Source organism: Parambassis ranga, chromosome 15 (genome assembly GCF_900634625.1).
Source record: "Parambassis ranga chromosome 15, fParRan2.1, whole genome shotgun sequence".
In the NCBI taxonomy this organism is placed as follows: domain Eukaryota; kingdom Metazoa; phylum Chordata; class Actinopteri; family Ambassidae; genus Parambassis; species Parambassis ranga.
This window is the reverse complement of record NC_041035.1, coordinates 1,366,315-1,382,230: the sequence shown is the minus strand read 5'-3', so window position 1 is coordinate 1,382,230 and position 15,916 is coordinate 1,366,315. Positions and strand designations below refer to the sequence as shown.

General features: G+C 41.4%; 1 protein-coding gene across 4 annotated transcripts in view; it reads right to left on the bottom strand.

The window, feature by feature from the left end:
- The window catches only part of LOC114446979 (regulating synaptic membrane exocytosis protein 1-like), a 71,964-nt gene that overhangs the window by 51,988 nt on the left and 4,060 nt on the right, over positions 1-15,916 (bottom strand). The gene's annotated exons all lie outside the window — the stretch shown is intronic.

The window sequence follows — 15,916 nt, the reverse complement described above, 5'->3', positions numbered from 1 at the left end:
GAAGCCAATAGGACAACATCATCTGCAAAAAGCAGAGATGAGATCCTGTGTTTCCCAAACCAGACCCCCTCCAGTCCCTCGCTGCGCCTAGAAAATTCTGTCCATAAAAATTATGATTCGTTGCAATTCGTTGCAGAGGCGTGTCAGCCAAGACAGCCCTATAACATCCAGAAACCTAAGGTACCCAGGGCGAATCTCATCAACCCCCGGTGCCTTGCCGCACCAGAGGCTGTGCAATCTATACACTTCCTGTTTTATTTTGAAAGGCTTTTAACCATAGACCGTAACACCCCTCCCTTACCAGAAAACATGCATATCTATCATGCCTCCTAGCAAGGACTGTATCGGCCCTTTTATTAGATGACGTCAGTCAATACAATTGTATGTTCCATTAATGTTTGGTATAAATGATAAATGTAACCATGTGTTGTATCTAGCACATGTATTATTGGCCATATGTGGCATTTGATAATTGGACAGGTAGCTTTGCAAATCCACATCCACATTAGGCTTGTGCAAAATCGTATCGTGTGCAATTAATCGTCAGAAAAACTGTAATCGATTAATATTTGCCACTTATCGATTACGGCGATTAGTGCCTCGTCATGATGACGCATTTTTGTGTGCGGCATACTCTCACCATCACCCGCGCACATGTGAGTCCACAATAACAATAATGGTGGAAGGCAGTGGTGTTCAGTTAAATGATGCGGAGCAGCACGTTCCTAACATAAGTTCAACGTCTGTCACCATAAGCCCGAGCACGAAGAAAGCCGAAGAAAGCGCAACGAGGACACAACACTACACTACACTACAGCTGTATATAGTGCCGCGACATGCATTAGGTGAAGCGTGGAACGTTGGTTGTTGCCATAGTAACTGAATTTTTGCTCGTATCAAATGAATGAACTCCGATCTTTATTTACGGACTCCACAGCAACATAGGAAACATTACAACAGCGAAGTCTCCTCCAGCAGATATTGGAAAGAATTCCACTCAGCCGAGAATCCGCAATACGTTTAGTCATTGTGCTGCTTACGACCAAACTAAGCGCTGGAAGAACGTAACGTAGGTTGATTTGCACAGACACACATTTAAATGTGAAATTGTCCGGTTTGTTTATTTGTTTGTTTTTTCTGCTGCTGTTTTACAGTCTGAGTGAAAACATGCTCTAGTGTGGGACATATTCCAGCCACAGGTTCATTCGCGCAGATACATTTTTTAACTTGAAATAATCACTGATGTGACTTTTCTGAACTTATTTGTCTATTTGTCTGTTTAATTTTAATGTTGACATGCTTTTTGACCTTAAGATAAAAACATTTGAAGGACAAAGTTACTTTAAATGTTTGCTTCATTATTATTTTGAAGCAGTTTGTGCATCTGTTATCAATACATATTTCCATGGCTGGTTGGTGCCTAATCACCAGCTTAACCTGTTAGAATGAAGTAGTTAACTTGACTGATGATTTGTCGGTATCATGCTAGAACACTGTGCCAATTTAGAGTCAAAAACATGCAATTGTCATCAATTAATCGTCAAATTAATCATTATCAGCTAAATGCCACAATTAATCATGATTAATTTTTTTGCCAATATCGCCCAACCCTAATCCACATGTCAATCAAATCAGGCAAGCCCTTAATCACATAAAACCTTTGTCAGTTTGTAAGCATTTTTTTACACATGGAGGTCTATTGACTCACTTTCGTAAGACACCCCTAGAGGCTGTTGTGGGGAACTGCACTTAACCTTAAGGACTTAAGAAGTTCCTGCATGATTTAACCCTTACTTAGTCTTGCCTTTTTGCCCCACTGAGAGCTTTTTGCATCATCTCTCTCTAATTATCAGCTTTTTCATACACTTCTCGCCTTCCACCACCCGTTTGCCAGATTGTCTTCCCACTGCCTGTTCGTCTCAGCCTGTTCACTAGTAAGTCTGACTTGTTTTTGTATTTATAGATTTCAGCTTTGTTTGCCTTTATTGTTTTTGGATTTGCTATTTGTTGTTTCCGTCTTTACACTTAACTTTGTGTGCTTGTCAAAAAAATATGACTGATACGTTAGCTGAGTTCTATAATCACTAACCATCATTACTGCTGTTAATCTAAATGTTGACGTTGTTTTTCCCCGAGTTCAGGACGGTCAACCTGGCATCAGGATGGGACTGGGAGCCAGGAAAAGAGTCACCCACTCTATGAGTCACTCTTCCTGTTCCGGGATCAATACTCAAAAAAAATCAGGCAGACATGAATCAAATAACAATGAGTCAGTGTCAGAGAAAATCACCTCGTGGCCATTTAGAAATTAAGCACTTCGACTTTTCTTCATCTCATTGGCTTCCCACAATTATCGTTAAAGTATCTTCACTGCCTTTCAACTCAGTTCTGCTGTGAGATCTGTCAGTCCCTCAAAAACTTGCCTTGCTGTCAGCATCCTGCCCACAACCTTCTCTGGCTCCGCTCTTTAATCCAGTCCACACAACATACACACTCTTACTGTAGAGGAGTCATCTACAAGATTGATTGAAACTCATTCGGTGCCCTATAATAGATGAGTATTAAAAAAGTTTCCTCCCTCTCATGCTATTTGCGAAATTGAATGGAAGGTAAAATGCATGCCAGAATTAGAAACAGCTTTCTGGGTTGCAGCAGCTGTGTGTGTGTGTGCATACAGAAAAGATATTTGTTTGCATGCAAAGGAGATCCTCCTACACTTACTAACACCTTATTATTTGCAGAAAGTAGTGTATTACCTAATAGAAATGGGTGATGATTCAGATTATGAAGCCGGTCACACACACTGCACAGTCTGTGCGACAGTACATAAAGGGCAGGAGAGTGAAACAAAATGCATCATGTGGTATTTTTATAAAGTGTGCACAGCATCCAAATAAACACTAAAAATTACCCAAAAACTGTCAAAAGAAAAATCTACAAACTGACAACCCACGTCACTGCTACTGCTCGAGGATTCCGGTGGGACACCTTCTGGCTGTTATGACGTGCTGTGTCTACGCCTGTAGGGTTCCTTCTGTGTTTCATAGCGGTTTGACAGGCCGCCAGTCCATCACAGGGCCAACATAGAGAGATAAACAACCACTCACACTGACACACACAGAGTCCCCAATTAACCTAACATTTACACCTTGGGTATGAAGGAGGAAACCAGAGGGCCTGGAGAAACCTAAAAGTACACATATGTATAAGTCATATATATATAAAAATACATACTTACATGAAATGTGTGTACTTGGATTAAATGCTACAAGAGGGGGAATGAGGCAGCCAATAATGCAGTTCAATGTGGAAACATACGGAAGTCCAATCTAACGTCAATTTATGGCAAAGCATCCAGCAGAAGGTCCATTCAGGGAATGGCTTGCTTTGTTACTATATGAAGTGCTTGGTTAACAGGTGCCTCTGTGTTTCATTCAGACTGATGGAACCACACTTACAGCTGAATCACCTGTCATTACACACACTGTGAAACACAAGGTGCTGTTCAAGAGACTAAAGCTGTGTCCAAACCAATGACTAGATGGAAGACTTAAGGCAAGCATGTCTGCGTGTGTGCTTTGAAGAATGGTTGATTAACCCATCCATCCATTTTCGTAACCTGTTTTGTCCTGTCCCACATGGTTACAAGGAGGCTGGAGCTTATTCCTACTGTTCATATAGGGAAATGTGGTACACTCGGGACAGGGAGCCAGTCTACCACAGGGCTAACAACATAGAGAGAAAAACAACCAGGCGACCTCTCACCTACTGAAGCCCCAGTTAAACATGCACATCTTTGGTATGGAGGAAGCCGTGGTACCCGTGCCACCCTCGTGCCGCCCTCGGTTGTCTTGAACTTTGTCTTGCCACTGTAGCTATCACTTTGATACTGACAGCTTAAGTAACTGAAGTTTTTACATGTAGGGAACAACATCCTGTTATATGTAATAGCAATGTAATTTAATCTATTATCTTTTTTGTGCACACCAACATGAAGCGTAATTCTTTGGCAAGGTTGTAACAGGTTTAGGCAGAATATACTTGACTAACAGATTAGCATTAGCAAAAGCAAAGTCAGTCATGCCGGTCTTTGGGCTTCAATAAAATAAAGGAAAAAACAAGCCTTGCTGTTCAACCACCACTCTGCACCTAAAACAGTCACAACACACGTGCCTTTAATGACAGACAAAAATAAACCGGCAGTCAGCAGCTAGCATCAGACTACTACGTGTTTGCTGCTCAACAGTCCACCATCAGACTGTATAACTCTGACTGTGAGAGCTGTGCTCACAAACTCGGACTAAAGCATCATCACAGGTGCATTTCAAACTGCTCAGTTACATTAACTGTCTTTTTCCCCCTTGATCTGCTTGATGTGTGTGTCTGTACATAATCTTCTCTGTTGCTGTCATGTGTGTGTATATAAGAGTTTTTGCTGTTTATTGTATTTTTACTTTAAAATGGTGCTACTACAACTCAATTTCCACACAGGGATTAAGTTAATCTTAATCTTAACAACTTCTGACACATGTCCACATATGTTTGTGTGACCCAAAAACAAACAGGCTTTACACTAAATAGTGACAATTTATGATTGACAGTTAGGCCTGTTGCAACAATAAATCAATTAATTGCAATAACTTTAAATGGGCTTGATAAGTTTTTCAGCCACGAAAAAGTCAAAAGGCGTCACTCCGGTGCGTCGTAGCATATAAAGTGTGCAAAGTCCGGCCATCGGACTTTATGTGGCCGTGGCTTCTGTCTTAAAATGTGTTAAATCAACAGGTAGTTCTTATTTTTTTAACTCATTGTGTGACTTTTACAGGATGTTCTGAGCAGACCACGGTCAGCTCGCTGTCTGCGTCGCCACGGTGCGTCACAGTGCTGCAGGGCTTGGACGCTGGTTACAGCAACGCAGAGTGTGAAGCTACACAACCCCGACAACACTTCGACACAATTCACCACGAGACTAAACATGCTCATGTATAGAACGTGCTATCAGAGAGAGTCCGTGTTGTACCAGTGAAGTTCTCTGCCTCACTGGCAGCATTCGCGGCAGCGCCACCCATTAGTTCTCTTGCCCAGTCCTCTTGTGCCATCTCTGCTGTCAGTTGCTTTATGTGTGTTTCTGTCTACATGGTGGTGTTTTTAAAATTCACTGCAGCTGTCTGCAGCGGCCTGATGCGCATACACACACGCAGACACCTGCGCACGTACAGGCGAGCCCACTCCCAGCAGCAGGTAGAGTGCGTGTTGTTTGGCTCTGTTGCTCATGACGTGCTAGTTGGACTGACTTAACTCCATTGACTATGCTCAGATAAGCCATGGTAATAGGCCTACCACTACTCATAATAATAATATTAATATCAAAATTATTATTATTATTATAAGAAATTAAAGTTCATTGATCTCTGAAAGGGTGTATTGCATTATGTCTTTATTATTATATTAGTTGAACATGGTCTCAAGACGACATTATTATCGCTTATCGCAATCATTTCGGCCAACAAAATGTGTTATCGTGACAGGCCTATACAGACAAACAAACTAATCACATTTAAATTTCCTGGCTGACCTGCTTCAAAATCTTTAACCGCAGCAACATGGTGGCTTGTGTTAAATATAGAAATAAGGTAAGAAATAAGCCAGGTTGTTGCTGAGTCTGCCTTCATCCCAGATCCATAGCACCTCTTTAGAATTATTTGGCTGGAGTTCTGTGAGTTGTGGAGTTGCACCAGTGCTGTTCATTTGCACAGAGTTGCACCGTGAAGTTTCGTTTTATGCTTGTGATTGGGGTTAGGCATTACAAATTACTGGTTTAGGTTAAAATACAGTTAGGGGTTAGCTTCCAATTTTTAGATAGCTTGACAACGAGTCGGCAGCAGAAATACACACATATTGCATGTTGGCTTTTCACAAAAAAAGGAAAATTCGAGTTACAGGATAGGACTGGATTGTGACAGTCGAGACAAAGCTGATCAAAACACACATTCTTTTGTGACATGTTAGAAACCAGGTCCAGTCTCAGTTCCTCAGAACAACATTCCTTTATAACCAGTTTTTATCCTTTAGCTACTTGTTTTATTCAACACACTTTTTATGACATTAAAGTGGCAGAAACTAGATATTTTTGGACGTCACGATCCTTCCTCAGCGCTTACCTCTCCATTAGCGCGTATATGTGGCTGCTCACCATATGGCTGCAGGGACATGCAGAATCTCTCGCTCTCTAGTTTTCTCTCCCTCTGCCAAGCTCTGCTGTTCCTCCTCCATCCCTTCCCCTCCCTCTCTTCCGTCAGAAGAGAACTCACCATGCTGAGCTGCCCGGGTGTACTCTCACCTCCCCCACTCCCTCATCCATCCCTTCCTTATCTCACACATCTATAACTCAGGTTCTGATTACAAATGAATGAAGTGCAGATTACAGTTTTAGCTAACTAGCTAATTTAAGATAACAGATTAGTGTTTCGGGAAACTCCACCAGAGAGAAACATGATGATTCATGCCACAAATGACAGTTGTAATTTTATCCATAATACTATGAGCATACAGTATGTGATCCCCCTCTTGCACTTCTCCTTATTTTCTCCTCTCTGTTCTCACCTCCCCCTTCCTCCTATTTTTCTCGATATACTTCCATGACTGCCGTTCCACCTACTCACTCTTCGTCCTCGCTTTCTCTCTCTATCTCACTCCTTCTCTCTATTTCAAATGGCACTATCAGAAAAAGTGTCTGTCTAAATATAATGTATTCTGCTAACTAATTCTATCACAGCCTCGTCTCTGTCTCTCTCACTAAAGAACAATGAAGACAACGCTCTGCTATAGTAAAACAATGTGCACCATTAATAGTTCACACTGTTGTTAGAATTATCAGTAATCAAAACATCTATTAAAAACACATCCCTTTCCTTCCTGATGCTGGGGAGCCGGCTTATGTGAACTTGGCTTAGTGCTTTAGCAGGAATTTGGATGGCAACTAGCATCTGAAGCTAAAACCCTTAGGCCCTGTTCACACTGGAGAAAGTCAATCCAGCTAGAGTAGGACTGTATCTGGATAACCTTTAAGCTGGATACGTTCAGACCTATTTTCAAATCTGGCTGCTCAACCCGGCTTATTCCGTCTTGTTTGCGGTCCTCCAAGCCACGAGGTGGCACCTCGTAATATACAGTCTGTTCAGGCCGCGGTAGGAGCGTGTGTGCGCATGCGTCATGCATTTGTTTTTTTGTGTCCCTCTATCAAAAATAATTGGGGCAAAGCTGTCGTGTTGTTTACATACGGCTTTTGTACGCGACCCAGACACTGTCCCCGTGCACCGGAAGTATCACGTCGCTAGCCGGATTCACTAGCCACATTTGCGTTCAGACCCTTCCAGCTACACCCACCTCCCAGAGGTGGATTGAAATCTATCCAGATATATCTGGGTTCGGTTGTTAAGTAGAATATTAGTTTACTCTGCAATAACTCCTTAGTTCTCTAAATATAGTTATAATATAATTTAGGTCAATTTGCTCATGTGCAATATAAAGAATCCATTTCTATTTTTTTAAAGGTGCAATATTGCATTTTTAAACAGCATTTATGACTTTGTAGTAATTATATTTATATATAGTTATTTATTTTTTTCTACTTTCTATTAAGACTTAATCTGCTACATTCATTCATAATGTATATAGGATGTCTTATTTTTTAACATTTTGTCTTTATATTATTTTGTTTGTTGACCCAGAACAATAAGACGACGTACAAATGCAAATAAAGAATGTATGTAATGCAGTGCACCTGCGCAAATACAATAAACTCTATTTTATTGTATTCTATTACCAGTATTCCCTTAATGTATTCCCTTAAAAGGACTTAAAGCAGCTAAGAAGAAAAAAACATGCAGCCAAAATCAATAATGTGATTAGCAGTGAAATTTACTGAATAAAAACCATTCTAATGCTAATTTACAGTGTATAGATCTACTCTGTAGTCTGTTTATGGAGCAACTTAACACAAACAGAGCCTAATAATCCTTTGTGAATAATCATTAAAGTTATGTTTTCAGCATGCATTTAGCCACCTGCTAGCTCCACTATGTGCAGTATATACCCCCAATCTAGGAGCTGTGGCTGCTCTGACACTTGATGATCCACTTCAACCAATCATATGCTGCATAGAACAGCTAATAGCCCAGGAGATTATCTAGGCTGTGGCCAAAAATGCTAACCTACACCTATAGCACATACTGTTACTGTAGTTTAAACTCACACTGAAACCTTCATAGTTCATACTCCTTACATTTGCCCTGCCATGTGAGGCACATTACCAGTCCACTAGACAAATCCATTCCCTCAGTGCACATCATGTATGCACAGCTACAACACAGTGAAGACATATGAACTGTATAGAATATTTTAATGTGTTGATGGAGTGCTCCAGGACTTAGGTTAACCCAGCATGACAGCTGTAGGGAGTAGCCAGGGTCGACTAGCATGGTGGTTCAAAACAGGGACCAAAAGTCAATAAGCCGACAACAACAGAACCCCCACTGGTCATTGAATCGATTATTTGCTCTGGACTCCCAACCTGGCCTTTTGGATAAATGGACCAGCAGCAGTCTGAGGTCTGTCAGGGGTTCTAGGTCTGTAGCTCATCTCTTTTTTTTATCTGAGTGGACAGTCAAAAGCACAGCGTACACACACAACCTGCAAATACACAAATCTAGAAGTAGACAAATGCCTAAGCATTATTCTACCACTTTTGGTTTACCTTTAATACAACATAAAGTGTGGAAGAGTGAAGGAGAGAGGGGAGTAAAAATAAGGAACAAAAGATAAGGATAAAGAGAGAAATAATAGGATATAGGGAGAGAGAGTGAGAGAGAGAGAGACGTAGAAAGAGAGAGAGAGAGGGAGAGGAGGGACAGATGGAGAGAGCACCAGAGCCAACAGCAGAGCTAAGTGGGTAGTGTGCTCCCCAGACAGCGCTCCATATGGCCTGGCAATGCCATACACAGCCAGGCAGCACAAACACACAAACCACGGCATGTGTACACACACACACACACACACCCAAATACTCCTCCACACAAACAATCAAATTCACACACATAGTGCATATTCACACATTAATTATCATGTACCCACACACTTATAGAGCTCGGCCAGAGGGAGGATGCAGCTCCCCTCAGTGTGTGAAAAGAAATGACAAATCCCATTTCATATATTTATGTCCCATTTAAGGCTTCCGGTTTAAAAAACAGCAAAGAGTCGTCCAGCTGTGGAAGCATAGGAGCTACATTCTCCTGGTTTGGCTCATTCTTACGTGCAGAAACACTCCTTTTATCTGATTTATTGTTGTACAACATTTATTTGTGTGATTTGGAATTTAGACACACCAAGAAGCAGCTTGAATCAGTGCTCCCAGTTGTTTGGTTTGTCCCTCTCCAGTTCTTGCAAGGAAATGGTAGGTTAGCACCTGGGCGGCTAACATTAAAGACTAGTGGCTTATGCTATGTGTCAATCACAGGCTCAAAACTTCTGCCACTCCAGACCAAGGATTCTGATAGAAGACTAGAGGTGTGTATGCTAACTGACGGAATGTGAAAACCTGTTACAGTCTCAAAATTGATTTCGGATTTTGACCCTGTTATCTGTATATAAACTAGGGCTGTGCGATTTGATAAATGATCGTGAAGGATTTGAACGTATCGGCGATCTACCAGAACGGACAGATCGTTTTATCGTCCATAGAGCACGTTCTATTAATTTCAGTTCTATGTTCGCGCAGAAGCATGAGTTGTTTTCACTCGGCCAACTCTCAGTGCGCTTAATGTGAACATGACCAACCAATGACAGCCTCCCTGTTAGGAAGCTACGGCTGAAAACGAAAAGAGAACGGAGGAACTGGTCCCTACAACGAACTCCACCTTTATGTTCGGTGCTGTTTCTGCCGGCAGCAGCGACGCGTCTTCTAAGCCTGTGTCTGTGTGTGTGTGTGTGTGTGTCTGTGTGTGTGCGCGACGTGTGTCGCAGTGGAAGGGCCGCGTGTATTATAATGCTATGAGCGCGTACGCGCCACCTCTCTGAACAAAACCAGCTCGTTATATTCAGGTTCGCTGCTGTTGTGCCGTCAGCAGCTCTTCTACACCTGTGTGTGTGTGTGTGTGTGTGTGTGTGTGTGTGTGTGTGCAGTGGGAGGGCCACGTGTGTACATCAGATGCAGACAGAGGCAGCAGCTAATGACGTCACCAAACAATAACGCAGGCATTTGATGAAGAGGCTCCATATGAGGACTCTAGTAAACGGTGGACAGAGGTGACAGCAGCAGCTCCGTTTGTCCTTAGATATGATTCCCATTAAAGTTTGATCATTTGTTCTAAATCACATTAAACTTTAAGAGTTACTTAAGTCTCAATACTGTATTTAGTGTTTAACCTTAGGAGGCACACTTCTGTCTGTTTAAATGACTGTTGAATAATACTTTACAGAACTACATTAGTCTTCTTTTTAACCTATTTGAAATAAAACTTAATTTTTTTCTGTAAGTTATTTAAATTTTCATGCTTATTGAAAACTAATACTGAGTGCACGTTATGAGTTGTTGTTTGCCTTTAAAATCTACTGATAGTTTTTGAGAGGTGACAGAGTAGGCTACCTGAAGTCATTTACACAGAAACATGCAAATTAGTGTCAATGTAAAAACAAATCGTGATAAAATCGAGATCGTGATTTTATCATTAAAGAATCGTGATATAAAATTTTTGCCATATCGACCACCCCTAATATAAACATATATTTTCACTTCCCATAATTGCCTTATATACAGTGCATGTGCTTACTGACTAAAGATGGCTAGCTACCTCGTTGCTTTGTTTTCTCAAAATTGGTTTCCTGTAAAACCTTCATTTCTTCATCAGTGTTGTAACTTTTTTCTAAGAGTTGCAGTGTATGGTGTATTTTTCATAATTATAATGTGGCATTACAATAAGGCTGTGGCGCTTTGGCTCCGAAGATGCTTTCAAAATGGCTAAAGAGAAAGCAGAGAGCAGCTGAGTGCTCGTATCAGCTAAATGTTTGATTTTTTGATTTTTGCCATATAGACAAAATGATAAATATGATCAGCCAGTTTGAAATGTGAAAGAAGATCCAGCATTTATTTAAAACACTCATGGAAAAAGTACACTGAAGCTTTGTGGGATGAGCCCCTTCGTCTCACTGCCTTCCATCATCGCTGTTGTTGATGTGAGCTCCACACACGTGCTAATGAATTTCACACAAAAATACGCAACCAAGTGACGTTTATTGCCATTTATTACCATAAGTTGGTAAAAAAAAACAGCAACACCGACTTGAAGCCCATGCAAAAGTGTCAGAACCTGTAGTTCATGCCGCAGCCACTGGGGGCTGGCTCCAGAAGCGAGTCATTTCCCATTGACTCCCATGTGAAAATGGCCGACTTCACAGCAGAAAGAAACATGTTTACAGCCGGGTACACAAAACCATTCTGGTCTCAGATGATAAGTTCCCTGCTAGTGTCAATTGAACGGGAGGGTGGGTGGATTTTTTTAAAACTCACTCGTTTTAATTATATTCAGACTTAAAATTATGCATAATTATGGCCGTTTGCCAAATCACAGCATGGGTTTCCTTGGGCTCTCACCCAACTTCCTCAACTCCGCTCATGCTCCCCCTCTTTGTCCGTATTTGGAGTTTTGGCGGACTGTGGCGCTGCCAACATGGCGGGGGTCAGAGCAGACAAATTAATAACATTTAACTCATTTTACAAAGAAAACTTTTCCCTTTCATGGCCTCATTTTCAGGTACCATCCCCACAAAAATGGACACATGTTCCATTTTCAGAAACTAAATAAAGGTCTGTGTGTCTGCTCATATCGCTCCCATTCTTTAAATGTTTCAGGAATAAGCATATTATGATTAAAAAATATACATCAGAACACACACAAACAGCAGCACCACAATTGAAAGCTAAAGTAGTCATAAATCATGTTTTGGTCTGAAACAAGTGCACAACAACACAGCTTAAGCAGGATGTGCAGAAGTGAAAATAATACAGCCAGGATATGATGCGTGTCTTAGCCAGTAAAAATGGAACCCTCTCAAATACACACAAATATTAAGCGTGTGTCAAGGGCCTTCCAGATCCCCCGCAGGAGCAGAGGCTCATGGGAAGACCAGGATAACAGCCAAACCCTGAAGGAAGTGAGGAAATGACTGCTCGCCAATCCCAGGCCTCACCGAGGTTACTACAGGGCTGCTGGGCCATCGCCATGGAATCCCGCTATCAGGGGACACCTGGCCAATCACATTTGTCCATGTGAGGTGTAAACATCCTTACACAGCAGAGTACATCCAGTTCACCTTTTACAGAAGCACTTTGGGAGGAAGCTTGAATGATGAAGATGTAGAATATTGGAATATTTATAGATCCACTACTGACATGTTAAAAACATATGGCCACATTTAAATCAAATTACATGTAATCATCTGTCAGCAACACAAGATCACTAATAACGCACTGCGCACTCAGTCATTTGCATATGCAGATTGACTACAGCTGAAGGATTACATGTTCCTCTACAGATGGAGAAACTTCTCCTAAGTCCTGTTCTTATTAAAAGTTTAAAGAGAATAAGTGAAAAAGCACACAGGGGTCAAGTTTAAAACCAGACATTTATTCTCTCACAGTGCTTTCTGTTTGTGTCTGTGCTGAGCCCATCAACCAGACAAACATTTGGCAGGAACTGACCGGCAGCAGCCAGGCTTCCCAGCCCACTATATTTCCTACAGGTGTTACAATCATTCTGTAATTAAACATTGTGCCTTGAGACATACAGTGAGACTACACAGTGGACAGTCAGTGTCTGCCATCCAAGGGGTTTTCTGAGATGCCTTATATCCTGTCAGCACCTTGCCAGCTAGCAATGCTAGCTCTATTTAACACAGAGATGTAGATGACAGACTCACCAACAGTTTTAGCTGCTAAAATTCATCTATGTTGGCTAACCAGCTAGTCAGCATTGCCAACAACTGACCGGAAGTCATTTGGCATCATTTTTATTACAAACATTTGAGCCAGTTAAGTGAAGAATAAAGTAGGCAAGTTACTGTTACTATGAGGATTTTTAGCACATTTGAGCAGATACTCCAACTCCACTTGGTGGCAGTGATCCACTATAATAATACATTTTTCAACCACAATTGGAACCAAGACAAAAAGTAGGTGTGGTTTGACCCCATGAATCACCAAAGTCACAAGCTGTACAGGACTCCAGCTTTCCATTGAATGTCTTCAATTGAATGCCTAACATAAAACTGTTTAGTTACCACCAGCATTTGATCAATTTCAAGCCGAGTACAAAAACACACTAGCGGCACTGCCTGGTATCATAGGATAGACAGTGCTCAACAGTCAACTTCCACAGAATAACAGAGTATGGATAGCCACAGCTGATTGGCTAAAAATCCTCATCCCGAAGTTCCAAAGTTAAGTGTGATTCAATGTGATAACTTCAGCGACATAGGAAAAAAAGACATACATACAACCAACCAGAGCAACGGCCAGAATAGTGTCAACAAAAGACACGTGAAGAAGCATGCAGTGAAGAAAGTGAACATTTTGATGGTTCTGCTAAAAAATGAGCAATTCAGCAAATACTCTTTGAACAAATCGAGCAGCAAGATGTGACATGAAGCTTTTTTTAAATAGTTATGATTGGTAGGAACGGGTTTCTTCCAAGTGGAACTGTGAAAGGAAGAGATTCCAGACCTATAGTACTCAGAGCATTTTCCCTAAATGAATGGTGGCCAGGCTAATATTAATATAGTCCAGTGCTAGTTTGGTCTGGTTGGCATTACATACATGGCAGACTCTCGGTACCAACTCAATGGCCCCCAGCAAAAGCAATGGTGGCTGTAATGTTTGGTGTTTGCATGCCTAATGTGGGGAACACTAACCTGAAAAGCACAGATTGTATGTTGTCATGTTATAAATGAGGCCATATTGTGGGATTCCTCAGAGAAGCAGATGTGCTCCAGCTGACTTATTCTGTAATCCCAACTCACTCTGATCCAACAACACACACACACACACACATACCGTACCATGCACACAGACAGGACATAAACAAGCTTTATCCTTTGATCATTGTGTGGCAGGGGGAAAAATACATTACTGGCTGCAGAAGTCAACAGAAATGCACGGAAACTCCACATTTTGATGCGCAAATAAGACGACAGAGACAGAGGTCCTCGCACAACATCAAAGACTGAAAACGACAGACTGTTTCAAGCAACGCCGGCAATTCAACAACCACTGATCAAATAAGCACACGACACACACACACTGAACAGTGGTGAAGGAAAGATGAGCACTGAGCAGTTCCCTTATAAAGAATTGCTCCTGACCAACCCATCAAACATCCAATCCTTTGCTAATTGGAGACAAGATGGGGAAAAGTGCTATTCCAGAGAAAGCTAACCTCTAACCACCTGCACTCTCAGTTTGATGTTAGTTGGAAAGCTTGCAAATGAACAGAAGCATTCAATTTGAAGGTTTAGTGGGATGTAGACGTGAGAGGCGATGGCATCACTGCAGAACGGCGTGTATTTACCACTGTCAATTACAAAGGAAATGTACTTTTAGCAATACCCACAATTTCTATCAACACAGTCTCTTTAATGATGCTATAGCGTTATGCTCATCAATCTTTCATTGCGCAATATATTAAAGCTTTTCAAGGTTTTTAGGCATAAACAGATTCTTTTGTTGTCACATTTCTGATGATGAAGCCTCATAAGCTTAAACTTAAGCTACAAACTATACTTTTTCCAAAACTGTTTCCAAAACTGTGTCAACTGTGGATGATAACCATCACGCTAATCTGATCTCGGCAACTTCTGGGCGGTTCTTTTGGATAAACAAGCCTATGCTTAACAACACATCATCAGCCTATTTCATAGCACACATGCTACATGAAGCAGCCTCTTGAATAAACTTTACTGCTCATTTGTGAACCTTTTGGATGCAGTACCTACACATTTATATTGGTTTGCATATTATTTCACACCATTTCTAAGCAAAATAAAACATTGCTGGCATATAAAGCAACCAATGTCCACGTAAGGATGATGGTGGTCGAATACCGCTGCAACATTTAAGTGAAGTGTTGTTATCACTTGTATTTTCATTTTCATCATAATTGAGGTTAGGCATTAACAACTACTTATGGTTAGATGTTAAAAAACAGGGTTAGGGATCAGGTATAGATCTATCTAATACTGTTAGAGAGCTGGACACTGTGTCTACTACTACAACTTTTCTGCTACTTCTGTTAGATCCACATGTGAATGTAAAAATCCATCCATCCATTATCTGAACCCGGCCCGCTTTGTCCTGGGGGGCTGGAGCCTATCCCAGCTATCTATGGGTGAGAGGCAGGGTACACCCTGGACAGGTCACCAATCAATCGCAGATTGGAGCCATGGACACTGTAATATATGCCATTGCACTGGTCAACTTTTTTTCCATGTAAAATCCCAGATGCATATGATAAGAACTCAAACTCGCTACTAGTCATTCCTCCAGACGAACAGCTTGGCAGGAAAGCCGAACAAACTGAGAGACACATGGAGCATCTGAATCCATCCCTAAGCCAGATTCTGTACGGAGGAGGACGTCAGCATCGGCTAGTCTCTGATGACTCAACAGGATGTGGACTGGACTTCTCAGACTGACCGCTTTACAGTTTGATAGATGACTGACAGAAATTGGATATAAAGTCAGTGAGAAGGTAAAGAAGTGCAGCTTGCAAAAAAAAGTGGCATCCACTAAGGCGTCCTTCCTAAATATAACTCTACAAGTCTAAATGCGGTGTCTGTTGCAGTGCCATTCCACTTAGAGTATCATACA